An 18,734-nucleotide genomic window follows, 5' to 3' on the forward strand; every position below is an offset into this window, starting at 1 on the left:
TTGCATCAAAGAATTTATGGTACCTTATATATGTAAAGTGAATTTTCAAGGCCAACAGGAGAGCATATCTGATGCTTTGAATCTCTCTGCATTCTTTTTTCTGTGATCTCTAGATTCCCTTTTAAAGAGACCACTTGTTGAAGTCAAGCCCTTGGATAATCTCTCTTTTGCTTATTTTAAAATCAACTGATCAAGGCTTTGAAATATATCTTAACATCTGAAAAGGCTCTTTCTCTTTACTATTTAGTGTAAATTAGTCGTGGAACTATTATTGTATCATTCTCACAAATAGCACACACTCTCAAGGGGAAAGGAATACACATGGCATACATACCAAGAGACAATTAAGGAATTAGGTCTATCACACCCCTCAAATGTCACTTATAAAATTCTTTTATTTATTTATTTTTTTATTAGTTACACATGACACTACAATGATCTTGACAATTATAAAAATTCTTTATAAAGAGCAGGGTGTGGTCTCACATGCCTATAATCCAAGTGGCTCAGGAGGTTGAGGCAGGAGGATTGTGAATTCAAAGCCAGCCTCAGCAATAGCAAGGTACTAAAGCAACTCAGTGAGACCCAGTCTCTAAATAAAATACAAAATAAGGCTGGGGATGTGGCTCTGTGATTAAGATCCCCTGAGTTCAATCCCTGGGACCCCCCACAATTCCTTATAAAGAACTACTACTTCTTTTTAAAAATGTTTTCTAAGAAAATAAAAAAGAAACAATAATTTCCAATTCTATGATAAACAGAAAGAAATAAATTAACAAAAGTAAAGACATTATAAGAAAAAGAAAATCCTACAGAACAATACTCCTCATGAATATAGGAGCAAAACTCTTCAACTAAATACTATCAAATCAAATTCAGTAGCATATGAAAAAGAAAATTTATTACACGTGTGATTCATCTGATAAATGCAAGCCTGGCCAGCATTATAAAATCAAGTGAAATAAGTCACTGTATTAATAGAGCAAGGAAGAAAGGCATATATTTTCTCAATAAATTTAATTTTTTGAAAAAATCAATATTGATTCATTATTTAAAAGAAAGCAAATTCAGGAAACTAGAAACAAATAAAGTTTTCAACTCAAATAAAGGGATTTTGCTTAAAACTTAAAGTTGTCATTGTGCTTAATGGTACAAAACCAGACAATTAACCCTAGAATCTTAGGGGAAAGGAAAATAATATGATAGCTTGTAGGATAAAGAACAGAAAAAAAATAACAGGCACACGAGTAAAAGAAAGAAAAAAGGAAAGAAGCAAAGAGAAAAGGAAGAAATAAATTTTAAAAGACAGGAAGGGAGGAAAGTAGAAAAGAAAGAGAAAGAGACTGTTTTATTCAAAAATATTATTGTCTAAGAAAATTCCAAAAAAATTTTCAAAATCTTCTAAAATCATAAATCCATTTGAAAAGTACACAAGATATAAAGTCAATATACAAAAACAATTTGTATTTTATATACCAACAATAAATAAGTTTTATATACAATTGAAATCTCAAAGTACAATGCAGTTTAAAACATCAAAGAAAACTGATATATTATGATACTACCCTACCAAAATATGTTGAAATGTAAACACTAAAAATGAATACATTTATGAATGAAATCAAAGATTAAAAAATTAAAAAATATACAATATTCATGGATTAGGAACTTTAACACTATTAAGGTATGAATTATTATCAAATTTTTTATATATTCAATTTGACTTAAATAAAATTTCTAGGAGCATTTCCTTAGGGTTGATGTTGATAAGCTAATTCTAATATGTATTTTAGAAAACATAGAATGAAAACACATATTACAATGAAAAAATAGACTGGAAACACAAAGGGACTAGTGGAGTTCAAATAATTTTGAAAATGAACAACATAAATAAGAAGATTAGCTAATTGAAAGATAATATAAATTTCCAGTAATGAAGATAGTGTGGTAACAGTGAACGAATAAAAATATAAATCAATGGGACAGAATATAGTCCAGAAATATTTACAAAGAATTATAATCAAATGAATTTTTAGAAAGATGTGAAGTTGATTCAATAAAGAAAGCATATATGTATTCAAGAATGATGCTAAAATATTGTACATCTGTGTATTCCATGCAAATGACAATGCTTGACCCTCACTTTACCAACTTAAAATGGATCACAAACTAAAATGTGAAACTACAAAACTTCTGAAAAACAATATAGGGAAAAAATTGTCATCTCAGCCTGGGCAGAATGTTTTTATTTAAGTTTTTGAGTTCTTAGGTAGAAAATAATCAGCCAGAATTAGAAGGGAAAGCAAAATATAATCCAAACTATCACATAGGAACCCATTGGCATTGCAAGTGAACAAATATACACATTATGGTGGGTGGGATAAAGAAAAGAACTAACCTAATTTACTTTTGGAATCAATACACTGACTGGATACTATAAGTCAAAAACAAAAGCCAACTATATGAAAATATTTTTACTATGTATAGCAAACCTATTTCTTTCAAGAATGAGTCAGCAATTCTGAAATATTTTTTATGTATACTAGGTTTGAAGAATTAAGTAAGTATATTGGAGATAATGATTTAGAATTTTGCTATCAGAGAAGGAAAGTAGAATTTTAAAATGTAGAAAATCTAGAATGGACATGTGATATTATTGAAATAAGTCGTCTCAGTATAACTTTGTACTGTACATTCCAATAGATAAATATGCATTTCCAAGTCATACCCACTGAAAGAATATACATGCAATGATATTTAAGTTGCAATGGGCACACCTTCTACCTAAATGTTGATTTCTAAAGGCCATTCTCTAATTAAAGAAATCATGGCTCTTTGAAAAAGTGACTAACTCCAGGAAAAGCCAGTATCTCTTAAAAATCTTGTATGGACAGAAAGTAAGGTATTACTCTAAATGAAAGAGCATCAAAGCTAACCTGAAAGCATTCTTACTGATAAAAGGGATCGATTTTGGGAAAAAGCAAAATGAAGATATAATTAGATTATATTCTATAGAATAAAATGAATATTCACCATTTAATCTGAGGTAAGTAAATATTTGCCCACATAAATAAATGTGGGAGATATGGCAGCTCTTTCTTGTAAAATGATTTCAACTAATAAATATGAAAAGAATGAAGTAGATAGGAAATCGCAGCAATAATTATTGCAAACTAGATCTTTAGACACATGCTAAAAGTAATGGGCAGAATTTATGGGATAAAATGATACTTTTTAGTCTTGAATTAACTGCTTCCAGGTTTACTAACTCAAAAGAGGAAAATAGTAACTTTTTAGTTGAAAGCACAGCAGAACCATTTTAACCAGGCAATCGAAGTTAAATGAGATGCATCAATTGGCATCACAGATTTCTTTATATGATACACTTAAATGGCAATAATTCTTGTGTCATACTTGTAGGAAAATACATAGCCTCAATCTAATCATAAAAAAGATCAGATAACCCCAAACTATAAAGTATTCTACAAATAACTAATCAGCACCATTAAAAGCCATAAGAGTCAGGAAAGAATGAATAAACTATCATAGACTGGAAAATATTAAACCATGAAACTAAAAAGTTAGGTGGTTTCCTGGAGGGGATTCTGGAATAGACAAAGCATTTTGGTGGTTAATGGTAAAATTCCAGTAAAGTTACAGTTTTAACTAAGAGTATTTTAACAATTCTAAGGTAATGTAAGGATACTGGGTGAGGTTTGTATGGAAAAATTCTAAACTATTTTTCCAACTCCTCTGTAAACCTACATTCATTTTAAAATAAAAGTATTAAAGTTACATAGTACATATCTGGGACATTAATATCATACTGTTATTCCATATAACACTAGTTAAACATCCTCTTTCTTAATTCTGAGGATAGTGCAAAGTTTTTCACGCCTTGTGATCATACGATATTTTTTAAATGGCTATCATTAGTAGTGTAGTGTTGATAAAGAGGAGGAAAAGAAGGAGGCTTCTAAATAAAAGAATTAGTTCAATTTTTCCTTAGACTTAAAATAACACTGAGTTAAATGTTTGCTAAAGTGAAAATACAAAAATTATTTTTCCCCTATTGGAATGAGGTGGACTGAGGACTCTTGACCTTTTGCAATTTCCCTTATGTGCCGAAGTTCTCCCACCTACCAAAAGTAAGCCCACCAAAAGTTACTGACAAACTCCTCCCATGATGTGGCTTTGCTAAACTCTATAAAAATGCAGACCCTTATTGTAGCCAGTCATTCAACATTTTCCTCTTGCCCCTCTGCTGCTTAGAAAAGCATTGCTAACAGTTGAGGTCTGTTTCCATTTCTATTTTTTTGTAATAGTTTCTTTTATTTGCTTTCATTTGGTGCTGAAACATCCTAATGAATCTCTACCATCTTTATATTCTCCTCTCTCCCTTTCCTTCTTTCCTCTTAATAGAGCGAGACCGCTCGGGCCCTTCAGGTCCACTTTAGCTAAGTGGCGACTGATATGTGACCTGAAATTGACCCCATTCCTAGGCAAGAATTTTGGTAGCTCACTTCCATGTGGACAGAGCAAGAACCTGTATTAGGTCCTTTATTGGCAAACTCTTTCTAATCTTACCTGCCTCCAATTCTCTTGGATCAGAGGCCACTTTCTGCCATTTTGTTCTCACATGCAACACTGACCTCCTCAATTTTCAGAGAAGCAAGGTCTCTTCCAGTTTCTCATAAAGGTGCCCCATCCCAGACCTTCCACATCTTGGCTTGTTTGGGACCCTGGGTGTCCTCCAACATTGGGATTGCAGAGGGGACACCCTCTCATTCTCTTGTGGAACAGTTCTGTCCAGTGATAGGAGACATCAAGGTATGATTTGATCTTGACTGCCACCTGGGTCAAACATCTCCAACACAGGGACTAACCAGTCCATCCCACAGGACTCCCCCTTAGGTTGTCTCATTAATTTAAAAAAAAAAAAAATCCACTTTCAATCTAATCTCAAAATTAATTCCATAATAGGCCGAGTACTCAAAACTGATTACAATATAAATTAGACAATCTAAGTCAATGGCCCAAATTTAGAATTCGGGATTTTTTTGACCCAAAAATTCCTCCAAGATTTATTTTATCCAACAAACGACAAGTGGCCTGAGGTTCCTTACCTCCAAGCTCTCTTTTACCTTCATTCAAGGCCCTTATTATGCTAACCTTGCTCTGCTCTACAATTAATTCTCACTGACTCCCTGCTCCATAAGCCCCCTATTTCAGATCCTGCTCCCTAGCCCTCTTCTTCATTTACTGTCCCCCAAACAGCAGATAAACCTCCACAAAAAGTAAGAAAAGGTGGAGGCTATAAAGAAAAGTTTCTTAGACAGGATTGCCTCAAAATTGTCAAAAAGACTGTTGCAGTCACAAGTTTTATCTGAGTCAATTTGAGACCTACAAATCTTTCTAATCTCGTACATAGGCAGGCATGATCTGTGTTTCTGTGTTTGCTAGTATGATCATCTAGCCCCAATATTTACCCCTCATATTGGTCTAAAAGATACAATGTGGCATATAAAAGTCCTAACTAACTTTACCAAGAAAGCCCTAATTGACACAGATAAAGAGATCTCTACTAAACACAAAGGTAATATGAAAAGCAAGGTATTTTGCAAAAATCAAATGGCACTTGACATCTTAACTATAGCTCATGAGGACATCTGTGACATTATAAAAGCTAAATGTTGTACATAATAACTCTATCAAATGAGCCCACTGTGCTGATTCCCACATGGTTTATTTTCCAAGAAGCAATTTACCTGCAGCTTTGCCTGACCTCTGTGGAGAGGATATGTCACATTTCTTAGCAAGCTACCTGTTCACTGAAGGAGAAATGCAGGCCCAAAATAATGTTGATAAGAACCCAAGTAACCCTGAAGGAGATTTTTGTGACCAGATCCTGAAACTCTGGGAGATAAGAATGGTTCCTCCTAGCTATAAAATCTGTAAAAATGTATGATTAGGAATCTGATTAGAACCAGTCAACTTGGGCCAAGGTGACCTAAAATTGCCATGACAGCAGGGACTTGAAAGTCTGATGTCACTCGGCCATCAATCAAAAGTCAAGAGGTGGGTTGGAGTCCCCCGTCACCCATGTGTTGGGAATGCTTGTCCTGACTTGCTGCAATTTCTTTTCTGTGGGAGAAATTTGGTGCATGGGACAGAGGAAGACTTGGGACAACTGAAGGCAGCTAGCTAGGGCCACTCCCCAGTGCTACAGGAAGGTCTCATGTCCAAAGTCTGACCCCAACAGCCCTCAGGTCAAATATTGACCACTATATGTCTCTCTTTTTCTGATTGATAGACTTAGGGTGATGGTGGAAGGGACTCTCACCCAATGAATCTTGGATTATGAGATGAAATCTCTGTCTGATCTGGGTCTTTGGAATAGAAGTGACACATTAATCCCCAGAGTATGAGCCAAGTAATCTTTAGAAATGCTTCTATCTCAATTCTGTGCATACTGTCTGCCTCTTAAACAGGGACCTATTATGAGAGATTCTCAAGATAGAGCTCCCAGAGCTTTAAAACCTTCTCTAGATTCTTATAGGACACATTTTTCTTTCATATTCCCCTCATCTGGCAGGAAAAATAGAAAATCTGTCTCAGTTAAATTAGAGTAAAACTGCCCCTCATCTGCCCTGGTTTAGTAATTCAAAATATTTATGTTTTATAGTGGAGATATCACCCAGAGCATTAATAGGCAGGCCTCCCACTTCAAATTGAGGAGTATAATATAAATTATTGTCCTGTGAGTATGAGGACCCAAAAGGACAAAGGGAACATGTAGGAAATTTTAAAGGCACAACTAGCTATCAAGAAGTTACTATCCTTCATTCTGAGTGAGGCCCCAGCCTTAGGTCATGGAAAGAAAGGCAGGAACTGCTGGATGCTAGAGGCTTTGGGATCTGGAAAACATCCCCTAGCTAAAGAGACAGTTTCTCAGCACAGGCAGCCATATGTTCTGTTTTCTTTCTTTCATTCATTTTTGTTCAGAGGAGAGCCTCATCCTCAAAAGTAGAGAATGCCCTAATCACAGTTGAGATAAAGGAGATGCCTAATAATTTTCTAAATCCAAACTTGGCCTGAAATTTTAAAAAAAAATGGTTAAAATTCCCTTTGCATGGGCATTGCTCATACAAGCAAGCTTCCCTTACTTAGCTTGCACCAGATCTCTCTCTCTCTCCAATGCTCATAGAGATTTCAGAGCTTACAAGCCTTCCAAGACTTGCAGAGGTAATTGCGTAAAACTGGTTTAAGACCAAAGGAAAAGAAAACGGTGTCACTTTTAATTTCAAGTCACCATGGGACCTAAATGGTTGGCTATCTTGTCTGCTCCAAATCTACCACCCTACTTTCTTAATAAGTTCCTCCCTAAATGAGGCAAAAATTGAATGACTTCATACACGTCTTCTTCTCTTTGAGAAACTTTACCTGAGGATTTCTGGATACCTAAATTCTTTAGTTATGTAGACTGACTCTAATCTTAGCCAAAATTGAATTTTGGTCTAATAAAGATGTTTGGCATTCTCCTTTACTGGAGTATTTATGGCCATGTCTTTCTTTTTCTTTTCTTTTCTTTTTTTTAAAGAATTTCAGTTATTTTCTGTAATTTTGAGCTTATGGTTTTATGTTAAATTCACATTTGATCCTGTGGACCTAAATTAATATCTTTTTCTGATCAGTCTTATTTTACCTAACTATAGAGGTTTTGACACTCTTTCTTTTTGATAGGCCAATTTTCAAGGGTTAAGTCTCAAATACATTGGAACATTTCCTTTTATAAAATCTATGAAGGACATAGAAATAGTGGTATTGGGGATAAAACTGATAGCCATCAAGAACAATTGGCCACCTGAACCTTTAATTTCAATTTCCACTATGGCTGTTGGACTTTACACCTAACATTTTCAACTGTACAGGCCAGCCTTATATTTAAGTCGGATAGGCTATATTTTAATTTCGAATAATTTAAATGTAATAGAGGTTTTAATCAACACCTGTAGCACTGTCTTCTACCTGTGGAGATATATGTATAAAAAAGCATAAGATCTCTGTTCCCTGTTTGTTTGCTATATGTGTACACATCTGTGTACTGCATTATTGTGTCTACATATGTGCTTGTATGCTTATTTCATATACATGGTATTGAAATTGGCATAGATCAATGAATGCACATAAGTTAAAATTTAAAAGAGAAGTGGATCCAAATAGCTTTTAGTCCATGTAACTTAAAAAGTTTAATTTAAATTAGGTAAACAGATGAGACTAAAGATATCTTTAAAGTCACTAACACACACATTTTTCTAGGTGGTCAAACAAAACAGTGTTGGTTTCTATAAAATGTCTACAATATAATATCCATTGATTCTAGGATTTTTCTACCACAGGGAAGATATAGTACTGTGTTAATCATACTTACCTGATATCTTGGTTTTTAACAGTTCAAAATGAAGAAATTAGATTTGACATCAACATCAATGAGATTAATCATTAATCATGTGTTTGTTAAGGAGTCATTTGATAAATTTCCAAAGGTAGAGTATTAAAACATCAACTGATCAATATAAAATCAAGTACTCTTAACTTAAGTTCTATAAAGCAATAAATATAAACATTAAATGTGTTTTTAAATGTTAGTAAATTTTAAAAAATAGAATTTAAGATATTTTTGTTTCTGAGTCTTCATCAAACCAAAATTACTTAAAGTTCTAACAGATATAATTCTATACGCAAAGAGTTTAAAAAGTTTAAGCTGTGTTTCAGTTAAATCACTATAAATAACATAAACTATTTCATCTTATTAAAAGGATAAATTATAAAAAATTCAGAAATTCCATAAGGGTTGTTTCAAAATGTGAATTTAAGAAGGGATCAACAGCTAAGAAAGAGATTTAAGAAAGTTCTAGGTATGGAAATATGTTTTAGTATGAAGTACAAGGAAAAACAAATGTTTCTGAATGAGAAAGTCTTTTGTGTGGTAAAGTAAAAAGTTATAGACTATATAAGTTCGATAACGTTTGTGGAGGGTAAATTTCAAAAAGTTTGTGTGTAACTAAATTGGTTATACATAATTAGCACCATCAGTTAAATCATTTAAGGATTTTCTCTAAGGTCAAATATTAATGCACTGATATAAACCAAAGTTTAATCCTCTATAGGTTGAAGTAACAAGGATTTTTTAAAACATTAATTTGTTCTTATCTATCAAGATAACTTCTTATGCTGTTAAGTTTTATTACTTATAAAAAATAGTCTTAAAGAAATTAGGGTTTGTACAATTCTGGTTAAACAAAAACTGTTATTTCACAGTATTACAACACACTACAGATTTTGATATTTTCTTCATGTATTCATATCTTCCAAGTATGCAAATCTTCAAAATATAATATTTAGAAGACCATTTTACTAAGCTGGTAGTCTTCCAACTAAAGTTGGAAATAAAGATTTGAGACTATCAAAATTATGTTTCTTGATTCATAGCTATAATATAAACTTAATTTATTTTTACAAGTGTTAATTTCATTTTGTACCTTCCTTAAAAGCATTATAAATATTATCTGTTAGTGCTTTACTAAAGTACAACTCCTAATATAACAACCTGAGTTAATTTGAGATAATATGCCATTACCTACAAAATGGAAAAGAGGTAAGACTGACTTCCAGTACCATTACTGACCCCCATTAAGTAGAAGGGGTAAAATAACTGTAAAGTTATAGACATTAAAGTTAAAACCCAGTACTCTTACATTAATACTGGTGAAACTGTCTTGCTGGTTGTTTAAGACCAAAGCTTAGGGACTAAATTTAAGAAAATAAAAGGCCATGAAAGAAAAAATAAGTCAGTATATGGTTCTTGCCCTCTAAGGTCAGCTCAGACCCAGGGAATGGTGAAACCTCTCTAAGGGCTTTGCAACTCTGGGCCACATGACCTCCTGATCAGGGGTATCAGTGAGACCATGGAAAACAGAAAGGTGACCAATGCACATTCTGGAAAGAGGAAAGTCATTGGAGAGAGAGATATCCCTGGTGCTTCCAAGGGAAGCCATGTGGCCAAGGAGACCCTGAAACAACATGGAACATGGCACTAGAGGAGCTAAGAGGCATCTCTCATGTTTCCAAGAGTGACACACTGAGGAATCTCAGCTGATTTTTAAGAATAAATAAAAACAAGGTCAATTTAACCAGCTTGATTTTAAACACCTAGCAAAAACATTTATAATCAAAGTACAATATCTGGGTATTTAAAAGAAAAAAACAACAGTTCTTTTTTAAAAAAATAATTCTATTAGTTATTGATAGACCTATATTCATTTATTTGTGTATATGTGGTGCTAAGAATCAAACCCACTGTCTCACACAAGCTAGGCAAGTGATCCACCACAGAGCCATAACCCCAGCCCTACATAATAGTTCTTTTACTAGAACTTAAGTTATACACTTGTGTAAGCCCCACAGCCCTACTCCCCCAGTTCTGAGGCATTTTTCCATTGCAAGGTTTATATTTACCCCTGCCTACCAAAAACTTGACCTGGCCTCTCCATATACCTTGGTCTTCCTTATTCCTCAAATTGGCTTGGTAGCTAACAACCAAAATGTGCCTATTCCAACAATGGCATACAGCAAACACAAGAGAGCCCTTCAGTTTATTCCCTTACTTATAGGGCTAGGGATATCTTCCAGGATTGGCACAGGAACAGTGAGATTAGGAACCTCTGTTCACTACTATAAGAAGTGGTCAGAATAGGTTATTGAAGATATACAACAGGTCACCAATTCAGTACTGGCTTTACAAAATTCCTTGGCATCTGTCCTGCAAAATCCTTGTGGCCTAGATCTCCTTACTGCTGACCAAGGTAGCCTATACCTCTTCCTCAAGGAAGAATATTGTTTCTATGTCAATCAGGACTGGTAAGAGATAAGGTTAATAACTACAAGACTGATTGGATCTTCAGAGATGAGAACTGGCCAATTACTGGCAGGCCTCATTGGGAGACTAAAACAATGGACTTCATGGCTTCTCTCTCTTTTAACCCCTCTAATACTCATTTTTTCCTTGTAATAACCTTTCTCCCCTGCTTTTTTAACTTTATACAGAAGCAACTTCTTGACAGGTTGCTCTGTCTAGCCCAGACCACCTCCCAAGAACATGCAAAAACCGTTCTCCTCCTTCACTCACAATGTGACTCTCCTGAGTTCTGTGAGGAAGGAATCACCCATGATGATGTTGAAGTTCATTCCATCTAGACCTGCCTCAAGCCACAATCACCAATATTGTATAGAAGCCTAAAATACCCCATACCTTCTCCTGTTCTTCCAGATCTGTGACAGGGGATGCCCAACTCTGCCCCTCTTCAACCACAAGTAGCCAGATATGATGACTTTGTCCCAACTCATTATACCCCTTTCAGAGTCTGGAATGAAGGAGGTGGAAACTTACAACCCCTTAGCAGGAAAAGGAAAATGAGGACTCCGACTTTTTGTAATTTCTTTTATCTGCCAAAGGTCCCATACCTGCCAAAAATAAGCCCACCAAAATAACAAACTCCTCCCATTATGTGGATTTGCTAAAGCCTATAAAACTCAGACCTATGTTGTAGCCAATCACTGTCTATTTCCTCTCGAAAATGTGCCCTTCTGCTGCTTAATAAAGCATCACTGATCAGTTGAGGTCTGTCTCCATTTCGGTTTTTTTTTTTTTTTTTGTATTCTCTTTCACATGCTTTCACTATTTATCTCTTTAATTCTTCCATTTTTCTAATAGAATGAATTCAATATAAAAGGTCATGCCAACCATGGGGGGAGATGCCTGAAATTTCACGTGTTCTATAGGCTCATACATGGTGCAAGCTAGACTGAAATTTAAAGTACATATTGTTGCTTTCCAAACAGTAAATTTTATGCAAAATTTTAAGGTTTCAGATGAACTGTTTTAATGAAAGCCATAAATTTGTAATTAATTTTGAATTGAGTAATTGAAGAACAAGGGAAATGTTCCTTCCATGAGATTTCCTTGCATGATTTCTCAGATGGTTTTGCCATCACTAGTTTCACTGAGAACATCACCCTGCTGGAAGCTCACTGTGAACAGATGAAGCACCTTTCAACCTGAGTAATTACCTCCCAGGGCTATAAACCCTCTGTGCCCAGCACATAACCAAGCCTTGTCATTAGAATATAAATTACCTTTTACTTTTTGATCTATTTTAAAGGAGAACTGCAAACCTGACAGCTGAGTAAGAGTCAGGGGTCTAAGGAAATCAGAGAAGAGAGGAGGTTGGACTGGAAAGAACCATTTTCTCCCTTGCAAATGAGTTCTGCTTTGAGGCTTGGATTGGAGAAATGTTAGGATTAAAGCAATAGGTGGGGAAGAGACTAGAAAATCAAGAAGCAATTAAAAAAAAACAGCTGCTTCCCATCTCTTTCTCTCTCTGGCTATTTGTCCAGTCAATGACGAGTATGGTAGCAAAAGTTGGCTTTGCAAAGCATATAAAAAAAAATACTGAAAAAGTTACCATGAATCTTTGTTTCTTCCAAAACATTTTCAGTGCAAATAACTTCAGGACACACACATCTCAAACATTAAATTAAAGGCTTTTATCCTTTGCAGCCACCAAGATCCCCCAGTTGTATAGAAATGAGAATTGGAAAATATTGCCTAGTGGACCTCTTGGGCAACCTGAACTTCTGAAAACAATAGCTACAACAGATGTTTCTTTCATATGATCTGTGTTTGATCTCCTAAATAATGTTTCACTACCAGGGGCTTGGCAAAGGGTCAGGAAATGTGGATAATTTAAGGAGAAAATATGGAAACAAAGAAAAATCCCTTGGTACTCTGAAACAACTGTTGTAAATTCCAATGATCAAAATGTGGTTTATGTTACAGCAAATAATCTTTATTTTAAATGTATAATTTCCAAAGATATTTAAGTTTTCAGACAAAGGCAGGCAGCCGTTTGCAATAAAAGCAAACGGCTTTATTATTGTAGACAATAATAAGGAAGTCCTGAGATAATAATACATATATGGATATCAAAAAATTATGTTCTTCCTCCTAATGTCTGCGAAATTTTTGTGAATGTGCTCTTGGAAATCTTGTCTATTATTTCTTTAGTTTGATTTCCAGAAGTTTATTCAAAAGTCCTAATGTTCTTCTTATTTATTCCAGGATATTCTTATTTAGAGATAAGAAATAACTAGGCAATTTCTCATAATAATGCTCTAATTAAAAAGAAACACTGGATTATTTTCCTCACTAATAATCTCAGTGCCCCTGAAGAAAATAATTTCTCCTGACTTTGTAAAATTTATTAAAGTGTCCTCTTTCCTTTCATTTGGTCGCTGTGACAGTTAAGACTTCATTTTCACTCTTGGAAATGCACTAAGAAAAATACTTTGTTTTATTTGAAAAATATTCTACAACCAATATGATCAAAGAAGTTTAGCCTAAAATGACTTAACATATTCTATTCTAAGCACTTTTACCTGAAATAATTTTTTTCATCCACTAAATTTGTACCTTCATTCGGTGTCTTTTAGGAAGCTATCATTAAAATGCAGTCAGGTACCAGATATCTGGGGAAAATGTAAGCCAGCGGTTTTGGTTTGCAGTACAGTGATCCCCTACTTACCTTGGAAAAGGAACACACATGGAATCAATGTGGCCTGTCATGCAAAGCATATAAATTTATATATATATATATAATATAAATTTATATATATATATTTTATATATATAATATATAATATAAAATTATTGACCATATTTGGAAAAATGCCAGACCCATGAAATAATATCTTACCCATCTTTGTATTGAACATTCATGATCATAAAACACATATCATGTAAATCAGCTAATGAAACAATTTAAGACTAGCAAGAGACACACAAAGTTATTTCATGTTTATAATGAAGCAAAATATTCCCCATACTCAGCAGCCACAAGTTTAAATCTAGATATATCCTGCTATTCATTTCAAGAGCCACAGAAATGGACTTTCCCCATTTCTTTCATTGGTTTTATACACTCTCAAACTCATTATTATGTGCATGCTATTTTAATTCCAGTTCCTCAAAGAACCTATGTTTCCCTTAGGTGTCTCTCCAAAGCATAATCTATTGCTCTTCTAAACCATGAAACATAGTAATTCTTTAGCCATATGGCTTTTAGTAACTGAAATGAGATCCCAGGAGGAAAATTCCTTGTATTCAGGATCATTTTCCTTCTTAAACTTAAGGTATAATAAGATATGAAAATATGATGAAAGTAAATGTAATTGTAAGAAAATGAATTTTTGTAAATAGTGAGAAATTCCCTATAAAATATTCTCCTATAGGAATCCCTAAACTTAAAATAAGAATGATTGGTTTCAAAGAATTCACCCAACTATCTGCACTTAGGTGGAAATGGTGCTATGTTAAAAGATGCAAATGCTTGTTAGTTAAATTTGTCATCATATGTTGCAGCTCTGTATGCACCATCTGGTTTTCTTTCTCTCTCTCTCTCTCTCTCTCTCTCTCTCTCTCTCTCTCTCTCTCTCTCTCTCTTTTGCTAGTTTGAAGTTGGGAAGGGAGTAAATTTTAAATGTGGCTGCATTTGACAGAGTACCTCCACCTCCACTTGAGTTATCTTTAAGTGTTTTTTTTCCCCATATAATAGTGAATTAATATTCTTATATTTAAATACTAATTTTAAAGAAGAAGAAAAAGGATGTTTTCACTTTTAATGTTTGATCTAAAAAAAAAAACTTATACATGGTGGATAAGGATTACTACATTAAATAAGTTTTCCCTTAGGTGTCAATTATTTTAAATCCAGATTTCAGTTATTTCTATAAGAATGTAGTGGTTATTTAGACCATGAATACCTTTACAGAGATCAAAGGCCTTTAGAAGACTAATGTATGAAGTAGACGAAAATTCTTCCTTTTCAATGGTTCTGAGAAGATTCCCTTCAAATCAAAGGCAGCAGAGCCCACTACTGGCATAGTTGTTGCAACTTTTCCCTAGTGAAGTAATTGGTTGTTGCTTAGAGCTAAACTTTTACAGGATAAAAGCAAAGTATAGGAATATAAATAATACAAAATTTCAACTAGCTTTTAATACTAGTGAATTATTGCAGAAAACCATTGAACTCAGTCTGAAGAACCGCATTAGGATGCTCACATCATACTATGGCACTTCCAATCTATTCTTTGGAAATCTGTGATCCCACTGGACCATTGAAGATCAGTGTGAGATGCGTCAGCCAAGTTATTGCAATGGCCCACAAAGGAGAGTCTAAATGAAGTTATAGGATATATGTGAGCACCTCTTAATTATATATACTATATTTTACAGATATGGTGATTGATATAAATTTAATCAGTCAGGTAACTATTTCTCATTATCATTCCACCAATAAAGAAAAAAATAGCCCCCAAAACATTTTCTACTTCATTTTGAATGGAGGGCAGCAAAGATTTTTATGGTGACTATATAAAATTACCACAAACTAGGTAGTTTAAGACAAAATAAATTTACCGTCTTACAGTTCTGGTGGTCAGAAGTCTGTAATAAGTACCACTGGGTTAAAATTAAGTTGTCAGTAGGACAGTAGGATGGTGCTCCCATCAGAGACTTTGGGGGAAAATTTGTTCTTTCAATCATTTACCTTCTTGTGGGTTCTGATGGTTCTCGGTTGTGGTTGCATCATCCCAATCTCTGTCTCATGGTCATTTCCACTTCCTTTCTTTTATGTTTAAAATGCTTTTCACTTACACATATGCTTTCCACAAACCCCTATAAGGATATGTATAATTGCATTCAGAAACAGTCCCATAATCCATGATAATTTCCCCATCTCCAGATCCTTAACTTAAACATCTATACAAAGATCCTTGTCTCCAATAAGGCAACATTCACAGATTCTTTTTTTTAATATATAATTTTTAGATGTGGATGAATCTTTAGTTTTATTTACTTATTTTTATGTGCTGCTGAGAATTGAACCCAGTGCCTCACACATGCTAGGCAAATACTCTACCACTGAGCCACAACCCAGCCCAACATTTACAGGTTTTTGATGTGAATACATTTTGAGGTTTGAGGGTCACTTTTCAGTCTACCATGAGAAGTAAAATATATTACCTAAAAACTCATAATTATGTGATAATCTTCATCTGATTTGGGATTTGAAAAACATTTAAGCAAAGATTTAACTGAGAATTTACATGAGGTACACATTTACCTTGTAAAAAAATAACTGCATATCCTCTCTGAGGTAATACACACTCATCCCAGGACCCATAGATGACCAAAAAAAAAAAAAAAAATCAATCACAAATGTCACTCAATAATGAAAGCACAAGAAATCAACATTATAATATTTGTAGGAAAACAAACAGTAAAATCAGACTCATAAAAATTTCAATAGGATAAAATCCCTCCAAAATATTCCAAAAGACTATAAATTCAGACCTAAAGCTAATGGTGATTAAGTCACAGAGGCCCAAAAGTTAGTGACTCAATCCAATCATTCGGTAAAGTTTACAATAATATAAGTCCATATTTTTTATGATAGAATTTTTAAACATTGCTCATAATTTTATGATGGAACTTCACTCAATTAGAATTTCTGCATACAATAAAATAATCACATTTAATTGTGAATAAATACATAAAAGCAAAAAATGAAATCATGAACATAGAAACGAAGCTATCAAAAATAATAAAAGAGAGACCAAGGTGTGATGGTGCATGCCTTTAATTCCAGTGGCTTTAGAGGCTGAGGAAGAAGGACTGCAAGTTCAAAGCCAGTCTCAGCAACTTAGGGAGGCACTTAGCAACTTAATGAGATCCTGTTTCTAATAAAATACAAAAAGAAGGCTGGGCATGTGGCTCAGTGGTTAAGTACCACTGGGTTCATTAGCCAGTACCCCCAAAAAATTGATAAAAGAAAAATGTTTAAAACTCATAGAAATTTTTAAAAATACAAAAATATAATCAAAATTTAAAAGGAAATGGACAGATTAATTGATAATTTAGTTCATTACGTTGCTAACTGTATTTAATGAGGATTTTGTACAGGTCAGAAATTCTGCTGAGAACTTTACATTGGCATTCTTATATGAATGAACTATGAAATATGTGTTGCCACTATTCTCAATTAACAGATTAATAAAATGGGGATACAAGACTAAGATATGCTTAAATTGCATAACTTCTAGCTAGTATAAGTAGGATTAAAAATTTGATAGTGTTTTTACAAAAGCTATTTTTTTTAAAGAGAGAGTAAGAGAGGGAGAGAGAGAGAGAGAGAATTTTAATATTTTTTTATTATTATTTTTTAGTTATCGGCAGACACAACATTTTTGTTTGTATGTGGTGCTGAGGATCAAACCCGGGCCGCACACATACCAGGCGAGTGCTCTACTGCTTGAGCCACATCCCCAGCCCACAAAAGCTATTTTTTTAAAAAACATTTATTGTTTAGTTATAGGTGGTCACAATATATTTTATATTTATGTGGTTTCTGAGGATCAAACCCAGTGCTCCACACATACTAGGCAAGCGCTCTACCTCTCAACCACAACCCCAGCCCTACAAAAGCCATCTTCCACAGTAATACTCCACTGACTTGATTAGGCACAGATGAAGAAATCTTCAGAACTGGGAGACAATATAGAATTTTTTTTAATCAAAATGTAGTAACAATGATAAGGAAAATATGAAAACAGATGGGAAGCATGAGATAAAGTAAGATGTCTTAATAGATATCTAATTGGACTGCCATAAGGAAAGATTAGATAAAATGCAGAAAATGTAGTATTACAATCAATCATTTTGAGAATATCTCCCAAGTAGATGAAAGACATGAGTCTATAGATTACAGTACCACAATAATTCCAAATAGGACAAATAAACAAACCCTCAGATAAACATATATTAGTAAAAATATAGAACATTAAAAGAAAATTATCCTTAAGAATAAGAGTGAAATAGAGACATGTTGAAACTAAAAGAAACACAAAGTGCTTAACAACAGAAGAAACCCAGCAAAGGAAATTGTATGGACTATTATTCAAGGAGATGTAAAATGATCTTGGAAATAAGTGCTGAGCACAAAGTAAGAAAGCCAAGTAAAATGGAAAATATGTCAAGTAGTCTATATAAGCATTAGCTGTGTAAGTCAGTAAAGATAATATCTACTTTGAGGTATTAAACCAACCAAGAAAGAGCTGAAATTCTCATCAACAATCCCTGACAATAACAGAAATAAGATACAGCACTTAAGGTTTTCCAATAATGGTTGACTATGCCCTTTAGACTAACTCTTCAATTCAGTATATAGGATGATTTGTATAACAGAAAGCTGCATTAAAAAAATCTTATATTCATTAAGATGCTTTCAAGGAAGAAAATATTTGCAAGCACATGGTCCAGAATAAACAGAAGCCAAACTACAGTTTGTTAAATAAGGCTTTGGGTGCCACTTTCCCTTCTAAGTAAGGGCCAATTCCAAGAATGACTAAAATCTAAGAAATGAACAATTAAAATAAAAACATAACATAAAGTAAAAAGACAATAATTAAAGTTACAGAATAAAAAATGAAAAGAGGTGCTGGTAAGCATCAGGACTTTCATTTTCAACTCAAATAGTGCAATATAGGAGTAAAAAGAACATGAAAGAGACCCTCACAGGGACTGATGCCAGCTTCCAAGCTTTTTATTTTTATTTTAT

Source organism: Ictidomys tridecemlineatus, chromosome 8 (assembly GCF_052094955.1).
Source record: "Ictidomys tridecemlineatus isolate mIctTri1 chromosome 8, mIctTri1.hap1, whole genome shotgun sequence".
Classification (NCBI taxonomy): Eukaryota; Metazoa; Chordata; class Mammalia; order Rodentia; family Sciuridae; genus Ictidomys; species Ictidomys tridecemlineatus.